Source organism: Drosophila ficusphila, unplaced genomic scaffold (assembly GCF_018152265.1).
Source record: "Drosophila ficusphila isolate 14025-0441.05 unplaced genomic scaffold, ASM1815226v1 contig_198, whole genome shotgun sequence".
In the NCBI taxonomy this organism is placed as follows: domain Eukaryota; kingdom Metazoa; phylum Arthropoda; class Insecta; order Diptera; family Drosophilidae; genus Drosophila; species Drosophila ficusphila.
The window spans coordinates 5,407,338-5,422,363 of record NW_025064092.1 but is presented as its reverse complement, the minus strand read 5'-3'; positions in this window follow the sequence as shown (position 1 = coordinate 5,422,363).

Below are 15,026 nucleotides of genomic sequence, written 5' to 3'. Positions count from 1 at the left end.
CGAAACGGAAAACAAGCGCAAGGGAAAAGTCCTTCCGCAACATGGCAATAAAGTAATTATTGAAATAATTCGTTTTGCGGCTTCTAGCTGCGGTGACTTTTTGCGGGGTTAGCGGAATGGAGATGGCGGCCAGAAGATGGCAATAATCCGGCTCTCGAGTGCAGCTGTCGCTTGTGTTTTTCGGCCAGCATTCGAGTGACGGGGGTGCATGCCGAAACGAAATGGCCGGAAAACAAAAACCGATTTGCATATTGCGCATACGCCGGGTGGGGCAGCGTAGGAGCATTCAAAATTCAGAAGTCGAGGCCCCCGAAAAAGCCCCGTCCGGTGCTCACTGATTAGTCAGCGCCCCCGGGGGCGAACCCCTCAAGGTCGCCGTTGAGGCCAGCCTGCCAGCCAGCCAGCCGACCTTGGCTCAAACCCGACGGCCTTGACCTTGAACCCGCGACCAGGAGTCGCTGGTGAATCGCAAGTGGAGGTTGAAGTTATAGTTATAGTTAAAGTTGCGACTGCCCTTTGCCCTTTTGAAGGGCACAGTGCAACCGAAGCAAAAAGAATTATATTAATTGACTAAATTATATGTGGTAAAGTACAACTAAATAGAAGAAAATGCCGTAATAGCATTTATTTCAATACTAATCAATTTATAATTTAAATATATTTAACAAATTCAAAATATCCATGTAAGAATGACGTTCTACATAAATTGCAATTTAGGAAACCAAAAAAGAAGTCTTGGAATTTCGTTAACTATTTAAACCCTTCCAGATGTGATCAAGCGGTACAAATATGTTATTTATCAGCACTTGAGCTTCCTTCGCTAAAGGGTTTTCCCTTCTGGAGTGAAAAAAAAACTGCAAAAAAATTTAACTTCGAGTTCTCCAACGCTTTGAACGTCACGGATGATTTGTTTGGTTCGGAGGGCTCCACTGTTCAGGTGGCCAGGTGTTTGTTGTTTTGCCACCGCTGACTCACCTTGCACACATACACAAGCACACCTGCACACACACACACATATACACATGCGAAGACAGGAAGGGAAAAGCTTATTATGGTAGCTTGTAAACCCTAATGAGACGGCATAAATCAGCGAGAGGAGCACGCAGCCCACGGATCCTTGGTCCCTTCGAATAGCCTGCATAACTGCGAAATGTTAACAAATACTATTTGATCGCGTGCTTACTCCTCAAAGAAGACGAAGAAGAAGAAGAGGAGGAGGAAGAAGAAGAAGGCCGTGGCGGTAATCTCCATATTGAATTGCCTTTAATATTTCAGGTAAAAGTGCAGTGCACACGGTACGTATACGTGATGCGGATGGATATTCTCGCGCGTTGGCTGAGAAATGCAAAACTATTTGCATAGTTCAGCGTCATTTTGTTTATGTTTTGTAGTTTTTTCCCCCCAATTTTTTTTTTGGGCCTGGCCTTGGGATTTCCCAAAGGGGGGATTCAATTCGATTCGATTCGTTGTTGAATTTATGGCATTCATTTTGTGATCAATCGCTTGTCAAACAAACGGCAAATGGCAGCGAGTGAAATGGGAATTTGCGGTTGAAAAATTGAAGAGCCGCGCTGCACAGTGCACAATATTATTATTATATTGTGAGCGAAAGCGTTTTAAATTGCAAAATATGTAGAGCCAGTTGCCACACAGCACACAGCACACATGCCACACATTCGTATACATTTCCATCCATTTATTTATCTTTCCTGTGTGTTTTATGTGTGCACATCTATATATATAAATTTTATATATGCTGGCTGTAAAAACTGCGGCTAATTGCGAACATTTTTTTGTTTTTGGTTGTATTTTTTATTTTGTGTTTTTTTTTTTTGCGCAGGTCGCACAGAGATTTCCATAAAACGCATGTGTGTTTGTGTTTCTATCTGCCTTCCTCTTTGGCTGTCTGTGTAATTTATGTTTGTTTATAAGCATATCGCACATAAAACGGACAGCGAGCAAACACACAAATTACACACTTGCACACACATAGAAGCGAACACACACACGCACATACATGGCCACAAACACACACACACACATACAAACATGCAGAGGCAGTACCTTTTAATAAACTTGACAGATCAAAGCCGAAACCAGCAGCAATGTTAGATAAGCACACACAACCCAAAAATCCCCCTTTTCCCACACACACACACACACACTCTAGCATACATACACCCTCCCTAGCACACACACACACCCTTTGACGCCAGAGAGTATGCAACGTATGCTGGAATTATGTTTAATTTCGAGGATTTTCTGCTGTTTGTTTTATTATTTTTTTGTTGTTTTCTTTTTTGCTGTTTTTGCCAATTGAAATTCCGTCGCTAGGTAACCGCTCGACTAATTCAATATGCCAAGATATTTGTCTGGCAAACTAAGTGCCCGAAATCCAAATGCAAATTGCGAATTTAATATGCCAGACTCGGAATCCGAATTAGACTAAAAAATAATCATGCGGTTATCCTTGGCAGCAGCAGCAACAGCAGAGGCAGCAGAAGCTCTTCTCTTCAGCGACTTTGGATCTGTGCGTATTTGCGCAATTAAATGGGATTCGCAGGGCTGCTGTCCTCATGGTTTTCGCCTGTCCTGGTTGTCCTGATAGTCCTGATAGTCCTGCCACTCCCGGCAGCAGCTGCCGAATGTAATTCATTAAATTAATGAAATTGCATTGCACACAAAGCGGAAAAGGCGTGGTCGAATAGGGGGAGGGAGAGAGGGCGGGGGAGGGGGAGGGAGAGGGAAAGGATGAGAGGGCGGGAGGGGAGGCTGAGCAACTGCTGAGCTCAAACTGCATTGTTTGCACGGAGCTTTGAGTGCTTAATGTCAAGGCAAAGACCACCATTCAGGCGTCTATACAGCTGGTCATGCATCTTCCAGATTGGCGTACACAGAGAAAAAAATAAATGGTAAAAAATAAAGTTACCAAACAGTACAAAAAAATATATGTTGTACAACTGAATATTATTTTTGAAATGAATAATTGCATAATTATTAAGAGAATGAATGCAAGACTAAAAAACCTTGAAAATGAATCGTAAATAATAAAATCTAAAGAAAACACTTTTTAAATAATAATTCCGCTTATAAGTTTCAACACCTATTTCAGTCTTTCCTTACTATAAAATTATATCAATAAATGTTTAATTTATTTTTCATTTATTGTTCAAATTAAAATAAAAACACTTCTTTCTCGGACAAGCAATTTTGATCAGATTGGGTTGGCCAAACAAAAGTACATAACTAAAAAATTAAATTAATTGAAGATAAGTCTCAGAGCTGCAGCTTTTAAATTAAACCAGGATAATACAATATATATTTTTTTTTTGGTGCAGCAAGATGTGTGATACCTTTATCGTTGAAGGATCTAAGCCAACATTGGCTTTCAATTGGATTTGAAGTATTTGCTTTGACACTTGCCGATTTCTGGCTCGCTCCATTTCCCTTTTCCCCTTCCACTTTCCCTTTCCCCCTTCCAATTGCTTGGCTAAAAGGAAAAGCATCTGCATATCCCCTAAAAAGGCGGTAATACATCAGCAACTAGTTGCTTGGCCGGGCCAAGTCCAAATATTGTATAACAGGTGTTTAACAGCGAACAATAAAAGCGCTTCCGAGCATAAAAATTGGTGGATGGGCGCAAAGGAGGCGTGGCAGCTGGGAATGGCAGGCCATAAAAATGCTAGCCCTAAGGCGCAGATGAACAAGATGTGCGAGTGTATGTGTGTGTGCGAGTGTGTGTGTGAGTGTGTTTTGGCAGAGGGAAAATAATATGTGGGGAAAACCCCAGAGAAGAACGTGAGACGCAGCTCGTGCCGGGAAAACATATTTAAATAAATTCCAATTCGCACACAAACACACTCACACACTCGCATTGGGAACCCCAAAAAATAAGGGTAAAAGGTAAAAGGAGTCTAACACCCATAAGCAGGGCCAATAAATATTGTTTGCTGCTGGCGAAAAATGCGGCAAAAAAAAAAACAAGCCAGCACAACTTGCAGATACAATTTCTAGCAACACCACCACTACTACTACACGTGGCCCACCTGTCTATCTGCATTTGTATACATTTTTATTGCCAACAATTTTGTTTTGATAGTTGCAGGAGCCAACAAGCAGCAGTAGCAGCAGCAGCAGCAATCAGGGGGAAAAATGGTAAAGGCAACAGCAACAAAAACAGAAAAAAAGGAAAAAAGAAACAGCAACGATCCCACAGAAAACTCAAACAAAATGGCGTTGAAAAAACAAATGGCGTCATTTACAGTCGTCTGAGTGGAGCAGCCACAAAAGGATCCGGAAGGAGCAAGGATTCTGTGTGTGTGTGTGCATGTGTATGTGTATGTGTATGCATGTGTGTGAGAAGCGTTAAAACTGCAGGAGCAACAGCGCGTGTTTGCTCATAATTCGGTTATGTGTGAGTGCAGCACTACCATCGCACCAACACCATCGCACGGAAATGCCACGCCCCCTCGAGCAAGGAGCTCCGGCGAGCATATTGAGTTCTGGTGAATAACGAATGCAATTTATTTGATTGACTGTTTGATTGAATGAAACAGCAGCAGCAGCAGCAGCAAAAGCAGCAGCGAGTCGACCAGAACAAACGGTATGCGGCAACAAAAAAGCGCAAAGTGCTATGCACGCAGGACATTCAGCAAGGAAGCAAGGATCCATCCGCACACTGCCAAAACGGGGATGGCTGTGTCAAAAGGTTAATCCAGTAATTTATCAATTTCAACGCAGGAGAGCGGATAATCAAAATATTCGTACAACAAATTTGACTTTATTGAAAGCGTTTAATATTTATTTATATGTAAGATTCAAAACAATAAAAATGCCTTACAGAATCAAACTGTTATTACAAGCAATTAAAACAAATAATATTTTTTTGGAATTAAATAAGTTTTACACTTGTTTTAGTTTATTAAAAAAAAAATTTTTAAATAAAAACTATAAAATTTTATAAAAATTCAGTCCATGTAGAAACTCTTGAGCCTTTAAATTTAATTCAAACATTTGCATGCTTTCAATTTAAACAATTTCAACTAATTTTTGATCTATAAAAAACCAACTAAATTACAATTAAGATGCATTAAAATTCCTCTCAGTGTATACTGTTTGTGTGTGAAACTGACATCAATCCTGTGATTGCCGCCTTTTGTTTTTTGTTAGGTTTTTCGGTGGCTTACAGCGCAGCACAAGGATTAAAACAAATTGAAACATGAAAGCAAAGTGCGCCACTAATTTACGGAAACTTATTCGACTGCATTTCGAGCTGGAGGCGGTGAATTGAACTCGGAAGCCGATACAAACTGTTATCAAAAGCGATGGCCAAGGGCGGGCCAACTTTCGGCTATCAAAAATCAATTTCCCGCCAAAAATCCACGAAAAAAATAGAAAGAAAAAGGAAGATGAAGATGAAAGAAAGCCTGAGGCGGTGAAAAGTTTTTCGCTGATCACTCATTTGATTACCAAAGTAGTTCGCTTAAAGTTTGTAATTGAGGTATTTTTACTTGCAGTTATTTATCTTCATTATCGCTTAATACCCCAACGAACTTTACTGCACGGCGAAAGATTTGCGGCCAGTAATTAGAATTGGGCGGAAGAAAGAGCGGACCGAAAGTTATCCGCCGGTGGATGCCGGAAAATTCGGGGGAAATGCGTTTGGCCAAGTTTTGAGTGGTGCCAAGTCCACTTCTAGTTTTTGTTCCTTCCCCTTTTTTCCTCCTTTTACCCCGCTTATGTTTCACCCAGTTTTGTCCAGTTTTTGTCCGGTTTTTTCCCCCGCCCAGATTTTCTTTTTTTATGGCGCCCGCGGGTGTACACAAATCACGGCCAACAGACAACCAACGGCCATCAACGTCACGGGCGACAATCGGGAAACACACGCCACTCGGGGGGAAAGTGAGAAAGTGCGACAGATGGGGAAAAGTCCTCCTCTTCTCCCTCTTCTCCCCCCCTTTTGCCCCTTCTCCTTCCCCCTACTTTTCGTGCCTAGAAAGTAGTAATCAAAGCTCAGCGAACAGACAAAAGGAAAGTCGCAAAAAAGTTGAAAAGTTATTAAAGTTAAAGCAAACACGATTGGAATGTCAACTAGTGGCGGACATTTTGAGGGATTCTCAACTTTTCAGCTTTTCAGCTGGCCGCCCGAACATTGATGAATTGCCGTTTAAGTTGATAGTCCGGTCACTGCTCACGATTTTATTATCAAACAAAAACTGAGGCAAGGGACTTAAGTTCAACTTAAGTTAAAACTACCTGAAGAGCCAACTAATGAACTGTGTGTCAGCCTGAATTTTAAAGTGCTCTCCTCCACGGCATATTAAACTTCTCAACGACCAAAGACAATAATTGGCCGGGCATTTTGGGCCAGCAAACCTTTGCGAGAGGGTCTCCATTTCGTTTTATTGCATTACGTATACGCCATATTAATTTCGGATCATGAAATCAACATCAACAGCAGAACAGAACAGAACAGGGCAGAACTTTTGGGCAAAAAGCCGAAAGCACACACACCGAAATAAAGTATAAAACTTTTCATATTTTCCATGGCAAAACTCACTTTAGACTTGCCAGATTGTCTTAGTGCAAACTTTTCACATACACAAATCCGAAGCTCTGCTCCAGAATTTAATTAACAAATGCCACAAATTTATTTGCCCGGCCTAAAAAGCAAAGCAGGCCGCTCTTTATGCTCGAGATTATTTATTATGGCTGGCGCACACTTGTTGAAAGACGAGAGTGCAGCTTTTCCAGGGGAAATGGGGAATTGGTGAAAATAAGGTTGCGGAACGGGGTTGGAAAATGCAAATCGAAATGCAATGGCAGCACTTCGAAGGATGCGACTGTCATCAGTCGCTGGTGAAAATATTCTCCCAAATTAAATTAAATGAGAAATGGCATCTGATAACCAAAGTGCTTCATTAACTGGTTGATTATCCAAACACCAACGAGCTGAGTGATTGAGTTAATTTTTATGGGAAATTCATGCGAGAATGTCAGCCTTGCGTTAAACTAAACTTTTCCCAAGAATTTTTCCCTTGAATGGCATTGTCCCAAATTTTGCCACAGAAAACAGAAAACATTTTATCTTGTTTGCCTCTGGGGAATCTAGCTGCGTTTCTTTCTTGCTAGCAAAAAAATGTTATCATTGGTTTCTTTTTCATCGAGCTAACATTTTCAAGGCAGTGCATCTGACACAAACATGTGCACTGGCGAAAATAACTTACCTAAAAGCTCATCAACAAAATTCTGTTCCAAAAGGAAGAGCTGACTTTTTGTGTACACTCTTAGCATTTGATCGAATATTAAAAAAGATCTCTTTAATTTGATTTAATTTAAATTCCTTTTCAAGTGGAGTTTCTCTTTCCTTTCATCGTTCTATCCAAAAAAAAATTGAATACCACTTTCTTTTTCTCAGTGCATTGAGAAAGTATTTGGGTTAGGCCGAAAGAAGTGTTGCCTGGTCAAATGTGTCAAACATTTTGGCTGGCCAACGAGTGATTTTTGTTTTGTTTTCCCTTAGTTCGCTTGCCTGCTTTTTTTATCCAGCTGTTTTTCTTATTGCTTCTGCTGCTGCTGCTGCTGCAAGTGTTGTTGTTTTTGCTGTCAAACTTTGTTGCAATTCGAGCAGCAAACAAAGTTGCCACTGCCATCCCCATGTAACCCACCGCTCTAAAGAAAAAAAAAACAGAAGTCGAACCAAGCAGGGCAACCTAACCCACTTCAACGAGACTCGGAGGTCAACAAATGTAATATTGTCTGGGGCTTAGCCTGACATGCTTGTGTCTCAGTTGTTCTTCTTGTTGTTCTTACAACATTTTCTTTTTTTTCTACTTTTTTTTTTATCGTATTTTGTTGACGTTGCGCTAAGCAGCGGAAAAAAGTTACTTTTCGACTTTGGCGCCTGGAGTTGAAAGTTTTCCCTCATCTTTCGCCGCACTGCATTCGCATTTTGTGGAGCCCACAAAAGTATGCTACAGATATTAACAACGCGAAAAGTGGGCGGTGCGTTGGTGTGAGTGTGTGTTGGTGTGTCGGTGTGGGCGTGGCAAGAAAATGGTTAGAGTTAGGGCTTTTTCCTGCGACTGATGGCTGCTGGCATTGAATTGACGCTCATGATTATTTACGCAAAGTGGATTAGAAAATTTTTATGGTTTCGATAAGCCGCAAATTAATTTTCCGCACAGACAGCTTCCAACAGACAGAGAGAAACTGAAGAAGAAGCAGAAGAAGAAGAAATAGTATGGGTGGGTGGGCGTGGCAGGCATTCACACACACACTGCGACAGTTACATTCACAGATACAGATACATTTTGGGATGTATAACCCACACAGCCACATCTATAGCTACACCCACATCCACATCCACATCCACATCCGCAGAGCATTTGGAATTCTAAGAGCGAAGCCAACTAAGGGATGGCCAACAGTCTGTCTCCAAAGCCAAAGGCGCTAACGGAGCGAATCGGAGGGGGCTGGGAACTAATAGAATTTAATTTGGAATAATTCCCACTAAATGTTGAAGATCAAGATATTCGAAAAAGGGGGAAAAACAAGACCATATGGTGGAGGGAAAAATAGAAAGGGGGAGCGGAGAAAATATGTAGATTTTTACCTCTTGGCAACGAGTTCTTTGGATTTAGTTTATGTGTGTTTATGTATGCCAACTATTTTTCTTTTTTCAGTTGGGGCAACAATTTTCGTTTGGAATTAAGACAATAAACTGAAATGGCAAATAATTAATTTGAGACTTCTAGAAAAATTTCACAATAAGATAAAAAGCATTTCATAAGCCTCATAAACACCAATCGATTAGCTTATAACCAATTCTATTTAAACAACTCACTATACCTGCCATTAATTACAAAATACAAATTCTTGTCTGTGAAAATCCACTTACCTTCAATACAAATTCTACAACTAAATTCACTTACCTTCAATACAAACTGGACAACTAAATTGCCAGTGCCAAACACCTTTCACATCAATAACTTGTGGTGTAATCAGGCATATATTCCTATCCTTTCGACTCGATTTTCGATTTAATACCCATTGTTTCGGCTTTCCTGCTGCCAATCACCAAATATGAAAATACCCGGCGAACAATCGAAACTTTGCAGTTGCTCAAACTCTGCAGCAGTTTGCTCCGTTTAAATGCGGAGAAAGTTAAGCCCGGGGAAAACTCACAGGCCGAACGTTCTCGCATTGGAAAACAAAATAGCAACAATAGCAACAACAACAACGCCATGTAACCACACTTCTCCAAAAAACAACAAGTACAGCAACAACTTCGATGCTTCCTTACAACACCTAAACGTTCCATTAAATTTACGTTTTACAGTTTTAAAACACACAAATTACCTGCAACATAAAACCAAAGAGTTACAAGCCATCGAGCCAGGTGTGCTACAATTTTTGGAAGGCTTGCTTCCTACTACAACTCGGTTTCCAGGGGCGTGGCTTTCGGCAGAATGGGGAACGGGCGGCGAGAGGGATGAGGGATGAGGGGGGGGCAGCTTGGGGTTTATGGTGGCTCCACGCACAAACAACTTTATTGCCGAGGAACTTGCCAAAGTTTCGTATTTGAAAATGATTTGCGCGCCTGTCAGTGGGTGGAAAATTGTGGGCCAAGCTCGGTGGCTCAGGGGATGCACCACCTTTGGGGCAGGGTGCTCCACCACCACCACCACCACCCCTGGCGGTGCGTGCGACATGCCGTTAAACTTTGTTGCCAAAGAGCCGGAAAAGCGAGTGACGTTCCTAAGAAAATGTACAAATGTTACAAATCTTATTTTTATTGATCTATATTTTCGTTACTTTTAATGCAGTACAAGCCAACCTTCGAATTCAAATGCGGATTTTAGAGAATAAAATCAGTGTTCATTTGAGGTATTCCATTTTAAAATCGGAGAACAATCAGAAAAAATTATGGACTATAGAGTGCAGTTCAGATAATTTAAAAAGAGGGGACATCATAAAAGTTACCGGAAATCGATCAAAAACTAAAAATAAATTAATGATGCAGCTGGGTAGATATTTGAATAAGAAATTCAACAAGGAATACCACTTTTAGATAGTACAAATATTAAAAAAGTTATTGATTTAAAAGTTCAAGAATTTGTTCACTTTTTCTGCAAAACGACTTTTAGCAAATTTGGAAAAGTCGAAAGTCATAAAAAATAACAAGAAATCGATCAAAAATGGAAAATAAACAATTCAATCTCTTGATTGATTGATTGAACTTATGGTTATTCAAGTGTATGGATTTTAAGCAATAATTACTTTTTGATTTTGAAAACGGGGTAAGAAGTCCTTTGGCAACAGTTTCGAGTATTTAAATATATTTGCTAAAATAATGTTGAATAGAAAAGAAAGCTAGCCAATCCTCTATGAACAAGGAGTTGGCATTGGAAGCCAAAAGCCGAGAGCCCAGTTAACTAGCTCGGATAAATAAAGTCGAGGTTAGGACCTCCGACCAACACAAACACACGCACTTGCACACACACACACACACACCCACACATACAGGCACGATCATCGGTGGCAATCCCCATTGCATTGCCAACCCGCATTAATCACATATGTAAGTCGAACCAAAGCGCAAACCCCGAGAACCCCCGAAAAACCCGACAATAACCAAAATGGACCCCGAGTCACTAATACACACACACACAACACCCAAATACACACACACGCACACATATATACAAGCAGCGAGCTCAGATGTCGGACCATTACGTCCAATAACAAATCGCATCGAATCGAATTTAAAAGCGAATTACAATCAAATGTATTTAAGTATTGAGCCTACCCGAAAGTGAAAAAGAATTGAGAGCGGGGCAAAAACTTTAACCTTTAACCACCCACCGCCCGCTATTTGGACCCCCACAACCCCACAACCCCAAACCCCCGAACCCCAAAAACACCGAGAGCCACCCAATTGACTCTGACAACAGGAGACACACTAGTCTCTACACATGTATATATACATGTATCTGTGTATCTGCATCCGTATCTGTGTATCTGTATCTCTGTGTGTATTTTTCTGTGTGCCAATTGTTGACTGACTCGATTGAACTTTATAGCGCCGACTGAAAGGGTGAATTGCCGAAGGGGTCGGGGCATTCTGCGGATGACGGTTTTATATTGTCCGATGTCACCGCCCCAAACCCAAACCTCACACCATCCCCCCTTTCTCCCCCTTTCACCCCCGTTTCACCCCCTTTCAACCCCCTTCCACCCCCTTAGATTTCAGCAGCCCCCTTTTGAGCCCCGAAAACAACACCGGAAGCCGTAAAATCGCACACGAGAGCTTTCGGCATAGGCCGTACATGAAAATTGCCACAAAAAAAACCAAAAAAAAAAAAAAAAAGAGTGGAAGCAAAAAAAGGAGCCTGCGAAAAGGAGCGAAAAGGACGAAAACGCGGCCGCAAATCCGACATTGCATTGCCACCAATACACCGAAGTGTGAGTGCGTATTTGTGTGTTTATTTCCCGTTCCCACTAATCCGCGGTGAAGAAGAGCGGAAAGGGGAAGGGCAAGGGGAGGGGAGGGGAAAGGGGTAAGGGGAATATGGGGATATGTGTCCTTTAATCACAGCACCCATCAGCGAAGCCACCACATTGAAAAGCCACAGAAAAGAACACAATCGAACACAATTGAACACAAAACAGTGGAATTTCATCCGACATTCAACCTAATCGAATTGATCTAATAACTTCATAAATAATTAAGTGGTGAGCACACAGCTAATAATTTATTAAAATCTATTATGGTCTGCGGCTAAATCTGGACATGATACCACTTTGACCACAATTAACTAGCTCTTTGATTTTTTTGAGAAAATTGGTTAAAAAGAAATTAAATAAATAAACAATTTCGGGATTAACTACGAATTGATTGGGAATTGCATTACCAGTTCGATAAGGTAAGACATCCCATGTTATTAGAATTATTTATCACCTTTTTAAAATTTAAATTTTTGAATTTAAGTGTTTGTTGATTGTGAATTTTATTACGAATTGAATGTATAAATTTTCCATATTTCAAACACTTCTTAATGGTGTTCTGTAAAAAAAATATTACTCCGCATCACATATTTTTGCAATAATTTTCGTGATGAACATAAATGTACCTGTAAATAAGCAATGATAAATTGCACCAAATAATTTCATAATTCCCACAATATAAACTCTACGTTTGTTGGGATTTCAAAGGGGATTCTATTGCAGTTTTCTAATGACCGCCGTTGCAGTTGCAATGACCAGTTCGGTTCAATTCACCTCTGGCTAGTTTTTCCCGCCTTTTTCCACCGGAAGTTTGGACATGGACATGGACATGGACAACACACACACACACATAGCACACACAAACACACACTTGCACACACACTGATAGCAACTCCCAGTGGCAGAGACGACCCACATGGAAACCAATAAATATTGTTCATCCACTCGAATGCTTTTTAACTGAAAATCGTTGAACCCTTTGCCACAGCCTACAAAACAGAGGAGCAGAAAGGAAGAAAAAAATAGGGGGCACGTGGATGGGCGTTACTAGGCCCACAATCTGGTTGGAAAAACCCAGATCGATGGATGGATGGATGGATGGACAGCTTTTGCCCGGGAGCCCAGTTCAGTAACGCCCAGAGCACAGAATGTCCGGCAAATGCATGAATGAACATTTCAATTTGATGCATTTCTCGCCATGAACGATAATTGATACTCGCCGCACAAGCTGGAGCTTGTAGCTCATAGCTCGTAGCTCGTAGCACATTGCCCGTGGCTCCAAGTTGCGATTGGGTTGCCGGGTTATTATGGGTTATGACCCCTAAGGGTTGGTCACGAAAAAAAAAAGAAGGGGAGAAGCCCACCAGAACTTGAATCGCTTGGGGGCGGGGGAAATGGAAAAGCCTCTCGTTGGGAAGCGGATGAAACCTTGACACAAATTAACATTCATTTTATGCGAAAATGGAAATGAAGGATGGAAATTGCCCTGGGAAATTGGCAAATATTTAATTGGCTAGTCTATTTAAATTGAAGAGCAAAACTGTAGATAAGGGATTAATTACATGTGGCCTCAAAATGTATTTAATGCGGGCATTGAAAATTTGAGTTATTTCATTGGTTTAATTGGAATTCAAGTTGAAGTTTTGAAATTAAAATTGAATTTTATTTTAGAAGGAAAGCTTACAATTACATATTAAAATAAATATCTATAAAATTGCAGTAAACTCAGGCATCATGTAACCATTTTCATTTCTTAAAGCGGAAGTAGACGAAAATTCGCTGACAAAAAATGATAAAGAAGAAAAAGGAGGAAAAGCGAAACGAAAGCGTGGGTAAAATTTTCAATGAAACAAAATGAAGCATCTGCGCTTGTCATGCAAATTTCTCTTAATCAAATGATAAAGAAATGCCCCAGAAGTCTTAAACGTGCAGCGGGCAGGAAACCCGATGATGATGACCTGATTTAAAACGAGCGAGGAAACATTTTTCGGGTTCCCCGCTGGATGGTCAAGCAAATCTGGTCTCCCCTTCCGGTGGACCAGAGTTGACACGTTTCTCACATTAGTTGTGTTCCCGCCGCTCTCGGTGGATCACTTTGGAGCAGGACTCGGCGGCAGCAGCACCACCTGGACCCACTCCGTTTCTCCCGTCTTTTTGGACAGGAACCTCTTGGGAACACAATTAATCACGTGACTTGGACGTCGAAATATTTTCAACTAACACGGAAAAAACTCAAGAGAGTTGGAAGTGGGAAAAAATGATTTTAAAATGCCCTTGATGACAATTTGGCTTGACAGGAGATGGGAAGAAAGGGAAGACAGGAGTTTTGGGGCGATGTCCGAAGGTCCTGATTTAGGGAGACGCAATCCTGCTGCTCACTTCGAATTCGTGGAGTGCAGCCGAGGCAATCGAATAATAAATGAGCCACTTCAAAAAGGGGTTGTGTTTCCTGCAAGTAGTTGCGAAATTTATAACCTTATTGTGCATTCCAACCGACCAGAATGGGTCGGATGGTGTGGGGGTCCTCCTGCAGGACTTCCGGGGAGATCTTCGAGGAGAAGGTGAGTCAGCAGCGGCAATAATAAATTTGAAAAAACTCATTAATCTTGTTGCAGTTGACTGTTTTGCTCGTTCTTGCCCTTCCTTTGATCCCGCTTTTCAAGATGGCAATAAAACAACGTAATAAGTTCCACCCCAGAAAATCCCCCTCCCCACTCTCCCTCCCCCTTCTTTTGCCAGCCCCCTTCAACCGACGAGTCACCGCCCCAAAAACTACACTGGTGCAAGGCAGGGGGAAATCTTTGCCATTGCAGTTTGATATATGTTTGCATGCATCTGGATCTAGATTTCCGCACTTGCAGTCGCAACGTTTTTAATATGGCTTGTTAGTCGAGGATTTTCTGGCATGTGGGCGGGCGGAACGGCAGGACGACGAAAGGACGACAGGACGACAGGATAGAAAGGATTGGGAGGGTTGGGGTAGGTGCCCAAGGGATTGCGCCAGGATATAGGATACAAGTGAGCCGTCAACATGTTTTTGCCTTCCATAAAGTGCAGACGATTCATCAACGTTCAACTCGAGTTTTGCTGCATGGCGCGTGTCGGCGAAAAGGAAGAGGGGATCACAAATGTGGAGGGGGAGGGGGAGGGGGGAGGGGGGTAGCGGATTGCTTTTATGGGGCTAATCAAGTTTGGGGGTTAAAACTGGGAACGGAAAATTAGGAAAGTTTGTGGCCGGGGCCATGGGATAGGTCCCTTTGACGAACTTTGATAAAAACCACAAACAAATGGAAATAATAATTAAGGGATATATAGTTTCTTATCAAAGGAAAAGAAACTCTTTTTATAAATAAATAACTCAAATAACTATTTCGTATGCAAGTTGAATGTTGCAAAAGTTTTTTATTATTTTTCTTCCTTGTTTTTTAATTCATTTTATATTTAGTAAACTTGTAAAAACATCTCTCTTTTTTTTACTCATAAGTAAATATTTAATCAATAATATAATACTTGGATAA